The sequence below is a fragment of the Thalia democratica genome, chromosome 1, assembly GCF_965202585.1.
Source record: "Thalia democratica chromosome 1, ktThaDemo2.hap1.1, whole genome shotgun sequence".
Lineage (NCBI taxonomy): Eukaryota > Metazoa > Chordata > Thaliacea > Salpida > Salpidae > Thalia > Thalia democratica.
Window position 1 is genome coordinate 98221296 of NC_139165.1, and position 12545 is coordinate 98233840.

Below are 12545 nucleotides of genomic sequence, written 5' to 3' on the forward strand. Positions count from 1 at the left end.
CAAACAATTCTTAAACCTGATTACTACATCATTTGACGAAAACCACCCATTCCATAAAATATTCAACTGAAACACAATCAAAATATCTTACAGTTGCACAAATAATTTCAGAAGTAAAATAATAGCTCACAACAACAAAATGTTAAACAAAAGCAATATAGGTGATAAAAACACCATAAAAGATAAACTTTGTAATTGCCGTAAAGAACCTTGCCCTTAAAATAACGAATGCCTAGTGTCAAATATAATTTATAAAGCAACAGTAACATCAAATAAAACAACAAAGCAGTATATAGGGTCGACAGGAAATACCTTTAAACAAAGATACAGAAACCACAAATCATCATTCAACAATATTAACAAAAGACACACAACAGAACTAGCGAATTACATATGGAACTTAAAAGATAACAATACAGACTACAAAATTAAATGGGAAATATTAAACAGGACAAAATTAAAATTCAATACTAAATTCGGCTGCAAACTTTGTAACTTAGAAAAAATAGAAATCGAAAAATCAGATAAGAACGTAACACTAAACAAGAAAAGCGAAAGACAAAACATATGCATCCATTATCAAAAATACTTTTTTAACAAAATTAAAACCAACTAAATATTAAAACAAAATAAAATCGAAGCGGCAAACACGAGTATTTTATAGAATTTTATTTTATTTTATAGTATTTTTCCAAACAGCCTAAAAAATTGTTCTAATAGCTTAAAACATTTTTACAAAATAACCTTTTTAAACTTTCCTAAAAAGCATAGAATAACATTTACAGCGTATTTTAAATTCAACTAATCGTACAATAAACTGTACCATTACTACGTCATAATTACTATAAAAAATTCTAAAATCGAAATTTCTGTTCACTATTATAATAAACTACAACTCACTGAAGATCACATGAAATTTTACATTTCAATGTGTGAAACAGCTGTTTGAATTATAGTTTTTATATAATTAAATAAATAAATAGTACAAATATATATATGTTTTTTTTATGGTTAAATATTTTTCTTAAAATACAAAACTTTGTATTTAAAAACTAAAATACCCATGTAGTGTTTTGTCAAAACAATATCATACGTGCCAAAAATAAAACAAAATAAATTTGTTCAAACTTTAATTATTAGATTTTTATATATTTTTTGGACTTTAAACAACGATAATGGGCCTAATATATTCGGTCCTGGGACTGGTGTAAAAAACTTTTTTTTTGATTATTTAGTAATATTTTATATGGATGCAGTCTACTGTCTTGTCCAGAAAATTTAACTTTCAATTAAATCTTTTGAATTTCAAGTTTTATCAAAACTTAAAAGATTTATTATAAATGTGCCTACTAATTCAATATACTTTTAATATCAAAACTACTAGCATAAACTTTACTAATTGATCTTATAAACAATTTTAAAGTAGTATGACATATAAAACTTATAGGAGGAATTTTCAAATGTTTTATTTCGCTCAGATATCTGCAAAAAATGGTTTATCAGTAATTTAAATTAATATTATGATATTTTAATGTCAATAAACTACTGTATTAAATGTATAAACTACAATAAACGACTGAATTAGAAACCACTGTACTAAAAACCTTATAAGTTAACAAGTTTCAGTAAAATTGAGCATATGCTTAGATATAGATTTTGAATCAACAAAACTGTTATGCATTGTGTGAATATTTTTATGAGATCAACATTATTATAAAAATTCCTTTAATGCTGTTAAATTCAGCATTTAAAACTTTAAGTATTTACTGAAAAATTAGTTCAAAAGTAGTTAAAGTTACTGTTTAAGTTTGAAAATGTTTTTTATATCTGTTTTAAATTACTTGTAGTTTTAGCCTCAGATTTTATTTACATGTGTATGTTATCGGACAATTTTGTGTGAATTTTGAATACAACTTTTACAAGTTTATCTATTACTTGGTTATTTTTAGTATAAGTAAAATTTACTCTTATCGTTTGTTTCAATTGTTTACCTCTAAAACTAAAACTTTAAAAAACTAAATATCAGCTCGTTATAGATTGTAAAACCATGTAGTGTACGATTAAATACTTAAAGTTTGTTTTGTACATCAGGTTTATACAACAAAGTTTATTATCTTTTTTGATTCGTTCACTAAACAATTTATTTAGTTTTCTTTTAAGTTATCAATGACAATTATGAAATGTATAAATGAATAACTTTTACTACACAATTATGTTATATAACTTTGTCTATTTGTTAAATATTTTAAAAACAATTATTTTGAAAATACTTTAAGTTCCTTATGAACTTTTGTTTAGTTAATTGCAAAGTACAGACATTTTTAATTTTTCATTATTTCTAAAGTTTACTTACAGACTATGTTTAGTGCACTAATAATTTGATTTTGATAAAATATCTCTTTTATTTGAGGCTTTACTAAAAAAGTTTGTATGCAAAAAAGTATATGAAAACGACATAAGAAACTCTAAATCCAAGCAAAGTATTAACAGGGTTGTATTTAATACTTAAAACTCTTATGATTTATCGAAGGCTTATTTTCTTATTAATATCTTTTTTTTATGTAGCTTTAATTACAAAGCAAAGTTTAAGTAATATAAATATTTATCTAGAGAACATTCCTAATACTTTATATTTAGATGAAAATATAGCTTAAAAAAATTTATATTGTTTTAAAGTGTTTACCTATATGTTACCGGTTTTTGCTGTTAAAAAACAAATAATTAGTTTTTTATAATACCAATTTGTAGTATTTAAATGTAGTTACTAGTTAGTTTATTTATAACTGTACTTTAAATTTGTAAACTACTTTTCTTAAATATTCGCTGGTTGAATTATATATATATATATATACTATTGTTTCATAAAGTTATCTCTACTCCTTTGAATTATGATTAAAAAGGTGATTGTTGGTCAGGTTTACTCCTATTTTTTATATTTTATTGTTTAATTGTTATATTTTTTGTTTATTTTGTTATGCAGTTCAGTTTCGGCTTATTTACATGTTTTAATTTTAAATCAAAACTGCTACCAAAGTAGACTGGGGACTTGAACCCGTGATGTCCGGATTGCTATACAAACTGCCTCGCCGAAAATTTAAGTGTTTTGATGATTATAATGCTAAGCGTTTTTATATGTGATTGTAATTTATTTATTTAAATTCGTGTTAGTATAAATAAAAAAATGAATTGGCTCACTAAGTAATCTAAAGAAAATTAAAAATATGCAACTGCGGAAAAGTAACTAAATTGTCTGTTCACATTTAATAATAAATATATAAAATAAATATTAAAAGTTTAGTTGTTAGGTAAAATTTATTATACAGTTTAAAATAACATCATTAAAAAAGTAGCATTATATAATCACAACTTCATTAAATAAGAAAAAGAAAAAATATATATATCTTTAAAACTTAAGACAAACTAATTTCTTTAGATTTTTTTGTTAGCAATAACTTCTGTAAAACAACTATCCTTATTATTAATCTAAATATTTAAAATTTCAAAAGGTAGTAGCAAACATCAACTTTACAAGGCAAGTTTAATTTATTTTTATAATTTTAAAACAAGACTTATAACTAAAAAAATCTTTTAACTTGAACACACAGTAATCAAATCTGTTTAAAAGTTATATACTTTAGTTTAAAGTGCATTGAAGCATGTTGGTATGACTTAAACATGATTTCAATCATGTCATTTCAACAGTGATTTAACATGTCATATAGATCAAATTACTATTGTTGCTTTTAGCTAAGTTTAGAAAGAAAGATATATTTTTGTATAAATGTTTATAAACAATACTTTGAGCGATTTTATTTATATGTTATGGTTTTAAAAATCAGTTCTGGCTTATTTTGAAAGTCATAGCGAAATACTATAAGGTAGATCTAATTTGCAAAATCAGTAGATCACTAGTTTTCACAATTTAAATTTTTTTTTATTGCATTTGATAAGTAAAACAAAATACAATTTCATTTTATAAAATTTATAAATCTCATAAATAAATGGATTTTAAAATTTGTAAAACTTTTGTTTAAGTTTAAAGGAAAGTTTATTCAAAGTAATTAGAATATTAGTATCCATTTAACTTAAAAACAGAACTTATATTTAACTCACTAATGTGAATGAACCATGAAAAAACTAGTTAACTAATTACTTAAAACAGTATATCACAACTGTAAAAGTTTAGTTTTTATAGTTAATAAACTGATTGTAGTCATTTTTAAAGTTAAGTGTTGTAGCTAATTTGTATTTTAGTGTTTATAATTGCTATAATTTAAATACAATTAACAAACAAATTTTTAACAGTAGTTATTAATGGAATAATCAAACAACCATAATGAAAACTGATTTCTAAATTATTTTTTTTTGTAATTGTGCTAATGAACTAAATCAAGTATAACCTTTATAAAATAAATCCAAACTACACCTAATAAGTATCTAAGTCGAGTGCTGTAGCTTTTTAGAACTAGTATAAATTAAAAATTGCAGGTTTTTTTGTTTGAAAAAATAACTGTATATGAAATTCGTTTTTTTAAAGCTATATGGTTTATTAAGTTAATTTTAAAACTCAAAATATTATTCAAAGATATAGTTTTCAATCTGTTATGTGAAATAGTATCAATTTTACAAAATACAGCTTTGCAAGTAATGTACTTAAAACTATAAAGAAGTTTTCAGAGATTTTGTTTAAGCTAATTGCTAAATTAAATAATTTAGCCTTGAAAACGTATCTGAACAATTTATTTAAAATTATTTTAAATTCTTAAGAATGATTTTTTTTTGTAAAAAAACATTACTAAAATCAAAATAAATTATAGGTTGAAATAAGTTCAGTTTAGAAAAACCAGAAAGTAATTTAGTGAATTTGAAAGTAGTTCACTTTATTCAATTAACTTTATAGAGTCTTGAAAAAGTTTAAGTTATTTTATTAAATAAGTTTCCCTTTTTTATTAAAAATATTTTAAAAGTCTAGGGAATTCGATCGTATTGTTTATATAAACTTGAGTTTTGATTAGCCACACCTTAAAATAACGAAGTATTAAGTGCATCGGTTATTACATGAATTTCTATTCAGCTAAAAAACTATAATACTGAATTTGTTAAATCAGCTGAAGTAGAATTAGTTGGTTTTAAATACACAAACTTTTAATTACACTAACCTTATTAAGTCGCATTAAAAATATCTTTCTAAAGTTGAATAAGTTTTAAATATCAAAAGCCGTTTCAAACTGTAAACAAACTAATTAAACTTCTTTAAGTTTCTTATAAATTTACGAATTGTGTTAGGATATTTGTTGCTTTTATACTAACAGTTGTTAGTTTTATGAGTTTGTGTAACTATCTTTTCAGCTCTTTAATGAATTTGATAAAGTTAAATTTTAGAATCAACAATCAAGCGTATTTGTATAATTATATTGTTATTAATAAATCTTTTACTTAACCTTATAGTAAATTTTTCGTAGAATTAAAAGGATAATGGTAGTAAGTTCTTAAATTGCACGATGACAAGTATGAATTAGCAGCTTTAAATTAGAGAGAAATTAAAAATGATACCATTAGTTTAAAAAAAATGTTTAAAAAGTAATACTCACTTTGTGCTTTAAAAACAAAACACAGTGAGGCAAATTATTTATTTTTTCTCCTTATTCTTATCACAATTTGTAAAACAACTTGACTTATACTTTTTTTAAGTTTAACTAACGGGAGTTAGAAATAAAGTTTACGTTTGAGAAAAAAATATTTTACTTATAATTAAACTAACTCTAAAATTTAATATAAAAAGAAATTTTGTTATCCGATTACAGACTGCAATAAAGTATTTACTTTTTTAAAGTTTTACGATTATTAAAAGCTAAATTCTAATACCAACGAAATATATTCTAAAAAGGTAAAAAAAAGTAAATTAGCAATTAAAATTTCTATTTGCTATTGGTTGCAATTAAAAAGTAATGTATACAAAAAATGTTTTGCTGTAAATTAATTCCTTAAACATCATCAAAACTGTAGTTTAAAATTGCAATTACAGTGAATATCTTTAAGGTTTGTAACAAAATACTCTAAGTTTAAACAAAATTGAAAATGTCTCATCACTAGTTTGTTGGCCTCTTTAAAAACTTTAAAATCAACTTGATGAGAAAATTTAATAAAAATCTTACTATAAAGTCACTTTAAAAACATTTATCTGGTAGATATACCAAACACAATGAAAATAGAATTAAAACACTAAACAGTATTGTAAAATTTATTTTAAGTTTTTGACATTAATCTGTTTAAAACTTGGCTTTGTTATTTTGTCGCAAAGTTGAGGGCTACTGGGCAAATTTAATAGTGCGTTTTTAATTTCGCTCGCATAAATTTATAAAGCTCCTAGTGACGTTATGAAGCTCATAACCATAAATAGTTGTTTTAAGCTTTTAGTTTATTAATAAAGGTTATCAGTCAATTTATGATATCAAAAATTTTTTCAACTTCATAATAAATTTTAAAACCACTGGATGTGGTTTATAAAAAATGGTGATTATAAAAATAGTAGTAGTTTTTAATAACTTAGGCTAAAAACCGTGAACTATCCTTTCAGTAATAAGTAAATTAAAAAAACTGTTTTTAATAAATGCAAAACTCGTTTTATAAATAATGTTGGTCTACTTTAAGTAGAATTGAAGTTTGTAGAAGTTAGTGGCGAAAAGAAACAAAGCTGACAGGGTTTTGCGAAATGTTATAAGTATTAGCTGTACTATTGAAGTTTATATTAAAACTACATAAGTATTGTATATGACTGATAGCTTGTATTTGATATCTTTTTTGTACTAAAAATTCGTTTAAAAAACTCATAGGAATTTAAAATTTTTAATCACTTTAAAAAAGAGATAAAAATTTCATATTAGTAAATTATTTACATATAAATGTGACTTTAATGAAAAATTTTGCGTTGAATTAGCAGACATTTAATTTACATTCAGGCATTTGGTTTAGGTTACTAATTCAAATAAATTATGAAAGTAAAAAATTTTCTAATTAAATCAAAAATGTATGACTATGTTAGTGCTTCTTACAATTAATTAACAGAACAATTAAACACTGAAGTTAACCACTTTTATAATTGAAGCGTTCTTGCTAATTTGTATTAAAGTGTTTGTATTTTATACAACTTGAGATCACTATAATTGGAAAATAAAATTACAGTAGTGGTTAGTAATTACAAAACTTATTAGCATTATTATTTTTATTTAAATTAGCTTTCATTACAATTAAAAATATTAGATCAATCAGCTGTCTTTGTTGGAAAAACTACTGTAAGTAAAGATCTATTAATCTAATTTCTATTGATAAATATCTAAGACGAGTGATAAAAGTTTGTTAAGTTAGGTTCAGAAACAAAATTTTTAATTCCATTTTTTATTCTATTAGCACAGTTCAAAGAATAAAGTTGTTTGTGAAAGTGTGTGTTATAAAGATCTTGTTTAGTTTAAGTTAAATTTTGGTCTACTTTTTCTTTAGCGGAATAATAGTACTTACAGCATTCAACTTTGCGATAAGTTTTATAAGTTTTAAAAATATATCTAAAGGTTTTTTGATATTAAAAGTATGACTAGTCACCGTTTTTAGCACTCTAAGAAATCTAAACCAACTTAATAATAAACAATCTCAATAAAATGTTATTAAATTTGTAGTTGGTTTTATAAGGTAATCTCTAACAACGTGTAAGTAATTTTATCTTTCTGTAAAAGTTTAAATACTGTATTTACCATAAAAAAGTTAGTGAAAATCCGTTACTTAAAAGAAAATGCCAAGTTTGTTGGAAAGTTTGCAGAAAATACAAACCGGAAATTATAATTGTGTAAAATGAGTCAAATAGTTGCATATTTTAATTTGGTAGCCTTTAAAAATTCAATTAAGGAATAATTTAATTAAGTGGTACTAATAGCTTTTCTAATAAAAATTATAGCCTAATTTACAAAAGTTAGCAAATAGTTGTTAATTATGAATGGCTGTTTAAAAAATGTAGTTTTTTTAGAATAAGTATAAATATCGAAGTACGAAATTTTTTCGTTTACAAACTTTTGAGCTTTAGGTGAGAATGGTTAATAGTTTTAAAATTAAATAAATAGTAGTTATATTATTAGTAATTGTAATAGTCAAATATTTGAAAAAAAAAGTATTTTTGTTCTAATGAATCGATACGACAGAACTTATACTTTTTTTTAAATATGATTTGAATTCGTATGGTTTAACATATAAGGAAGCTAAAATAAAATTGTACACGTATATGTTTAGTTTAATTTGAGAAATATATTTAACTCAGATAAAAAATGATTTTTGATTACATTCAAAAAACAAACAACCTATTTATATTAGTTAACATTAAATTTCAGTTACATATAGCTTATTTTGTTACAGTTAAAATCATTTCAATGTTGTAGTAAATTTAATAAATAATGTACTTAATTTTGTTTGTTTTCTTAAGGTATATTTTTTTCTTAAGTATTAAAAACTACTTTTTTGGACAGGTTTAATTTTTAAACTTTTATAATATGTCAACTAAAACATCTCAAAAGTCTGATATAAAGATTAAAGAAAATGATTTAATTGAAGTTTGTTCCAAAATTGATCAAACTTGTAAAACAAAAAGCGACGTTGTTAATAGAATTGAGACAGGTGATGAAGTTGAATACGATCAACAATCGAAAAACAGTAAGTTTTATGAATTCAAACTTATTAAATTAAAGTTTATTCATAACTTGTTCTTCTAATAATTTCAAAGGTTTTAAACAGCTAAACCAGTACATAGCTAATAAACGTAAACTTAAGAGTGAACAAAAGACTAATAAATTTTATTATTTTTTAACAAACTACCCTAATGCTTAAAAAAACAATACAACATATTTTTATTTATACAGAGACCAACATATTTTTAAATCGTAATTAATTTTTTCTTTACTAAAAACTTAATTTTTGACGCAAAAAAACTTATACAAAATTATTTCTTTAGAAAACTTCTCTACCATAAATATTTTTTTTACTATTTAAAAATTTCGTAACAGAGGTAAAAAGTCACGAAATTGAAAAAGAATACTATGAAGAGTTAAAGCAAATACTTGAGTATCAAAATCAAATTAGAGCTAATAGTCTAATGCCAGGTCTTCAACAAAACTTGTTTGGAAGTATGCAGCAAACTCCAATTGTTTCATTCAACCGTCAGTTTATTTTAACATATTTTACTCTGTAAACAATAAACTTAATTACAATAAAGTTTGTCGTCGTTTAACTTACTTTTTTAAATTATTTAGAAATCCTTAAAGTTCTCCAAAATATCATAATGATTTAATTAACTTCGTTGTCATTTCCTCAAGTATAAACGACAAAAGAGTATTTATACCTTCAGTTATTGTTTTTACTTTGAGTCCAGAAAAAGCAAAAAGGATAAACAAAAAAATCAAATGCACAACAAACAATTAAACTTTTTTCTGAGACAAAACTACTACTTTTTTATGGTTTAATGTACTTGATTGTTAATAAATGTTATATTTTTTAAAACATTGGTTAGGAAACGTATTTTATTGTAAGTAATATATAAGTAAAACGAAAAACCTAAGTCCCAGTAAAGGTTTAATTGTTTATTTTAAAATGTTAACAAATTTGAGAAACTTCAAGAACGAATACAATAGGTTTAAAAGCATAAAAAAATCACTGTTTATATATAAAACCCGCAGAATTTTTGCCGCAATTGCTAATGAATCAAATCTACAATGATTCGGACTACAAGCAGTTATTTCTACAAGCATCAAGAAACATGCAAACGAATCAAAGTGTAGCCAAAACAAGTGGTAACGCGGGAGCTCCTATGGGCAACGAGATTTGGAAGACAAATCTGCAAAAAGCTTTTGAAGCGTTCCTAAAATCGCAGCAAGCAAATAATAAAAATGCTAATTCTGTTGTTATCACGAATAAGTGTATACATCAACAAGGTAAACTTTATCTAAGAATTTGTATTAAAAAAGTGTTATATTCAAATTGTTAACATAAGCTTCGTTGTTTTACTTTACTGGTTTTTAAATTTTGTCTTTGCATTTTAATTTAAAACAATAACAATTAGCAATAAAAGTTTTATAAGTTTTAAGTCAAAACTACTTTATTTTCAGTAAATGTTGAAAATGTATTATTAGTTTTTTTATTGTTTTTCTCATACTTATTATTTTTATTGTAATTATTATCAAAACTATTGTTAACAAATTATTAGTAATGTTAGATGTGAATTAAAACTTGTATTATTCAAAACAATAAAATAAAGCTGTGTAATTATGCTAAAAGTTGTTAACATAAACTAACAGAAATTGGTCAAAAAGAATTAGCTAAAAAGGGAATTCGAGCTAAAACTCAAGTTACAGCACCAAACAATAAATTTGTTAAAGCAAATTCACCAGTTATTGCAAAGACTGATGCTACGTTGATTGAAAAGAAATATGAAAAAAGAGGTTTTTATGTTATTTTTGTTTTGAAAAGTTATCATGACCTAATAATTAATATAGTTTTTTAGTGCAGAATGATGTTTACAGTTTTAAATGCTTATTAAAAAATCATAATAAAATTACCATAAGGTTTAAACAATTTTGGATGTAATTTATGAGCTAATAGCATGCGTAAGAATCAAGACTTTTTCATAAATTGTTCTAAAACTTGCTCTCCCAGAACTATTTTCTAAAACGTTTCACCTAAGATTGTCTTAAATAAAATTATAGTAACTAAATTAGTATTTTACTAATGAAGGCCGATTGTACCTATAATTTTTATAAAAATACATTTATGTTAAAATAACATTTAACAACTAGTTATATTTTTATGATATAATTTTTAAAATAACAAATTATCTTACTTATTTAGTAAAACTTTGTTTATATCAGGATCAAGTGCACTAGTTTTTTTTATTTGCTACAGCTCTGTATTCTATTTTAATTAATCTACTTACTTAAACTTAGTTATTTTTAAAAAGTTTTGATTTTTTTTATACAGTTGTGCCGAAAAAGGTCAGAAGAACACGCAGAGATTATTCACCAGTAGAACAAGAACTTATGGAGAGTGTGTTCAACAAATACAAGTATGTAACCAGAAAAGAAGCAGCTTACCTGGCCAAGAAGGTCGACGCTGACACTTACAAGGTAACAGTTTTTATATCAATTCTAATGAATAGCCGTTTAAAGGTTATTTAAAGTGTTTACTTTAAGTCCCAGGTTATTTAGGTTAGTTTAAAAAATCATCATACTAATAACATTTCCGATAGTTGACAGCAATATTAGATTGAATAAAATTAAACAAATAAGTTTTTATCGTTCGTAAACATAACACCGAAAAATTATCAACAATTAATTAGAAAAAGGTAAGACATGAAGTATATAAAATTTCAATAAAAATATTTAAAACTGTTAATAGACATTGTATAAGAGATCTACAATTTAACATTCTCTAAGCTACATTTTTTTGTTTGTAAAACTAAAAGCTTATTATAGTACAAGTTTATATTTATCTTATTTCTTACTTTATGTACAGACGCGTGTTTGGTTCTACAACAGAAGGGCCAAATTGTACAAGCAAGGAGTTGATAGAAAGAAGCTTTACGTGAGGAGATATGAAAGAGATCTGCGAGAAATTGATCAGAAGGATAGAGAAATAACATCACTTTAATTAATTGTACAAACTAATATTTCAGTTTTAGAGTTGTGATTTTGGTTTTTAATTAGACAATACTTTTTTTAGTATGTGTGTGAACCGATTTTCATACACATAAAGTAATCATTGGATGCTTTTATGCACATTTAAAAAATATAACTATTTGGCATTGTTAATTAAAACATGCAAAAAACTCAGTTCTAAATAATAAGAACTCATTGCTAGTCAAATTATAACTGTATAGAGAAAAAATTATTTGAAAAAGTGATAGAAAGTTAAATGTTGTGGAACTTTTTACAATTTGCTTAGTTTTTTTTTTTGATATAGGAACATAGTGTTTTCTCTATTTTATTTTGTATTTAATAAATATAATTAAATTTTAATTGGTTTGTGTATTTTATGTGTAAGCTGAAAAAGCTTAAATAAAGATTTATATTAAACATTTTCAAAGTAGCCTTGTTTATCTGTATTTTAAAAAATAATAAAACTGTATGTAGGAATAAATTATAATATAAATAAAATAGTAAATCTTAGTTTCATTGCAAACAAACACAGCTTCTAATTTGACCTTTTAAAAAAACTTTAATAGTATAAGTTGTTTATATTTACTTCGAGCTAATAAAAAAAATAGTAATCTAAATGTTATAAGTAATTTAACAGCAACCTAAATTTTCAAAAAATATATGTGCAGTCTCTACCACAGTTAAGTTATTCAGGTTTAAAATTTTTACAATTTAACTTCTTGAATTTTTTTTATAAAAAAATACACATTAACTTCGTGCATAAATTTAATTAAAACTTAAACTTAATTAATCTATAAAATATTTTTTTATTAATTTAAGTGTTTAATAAATTACAGTTCTTATTATATTTAAACCTACACA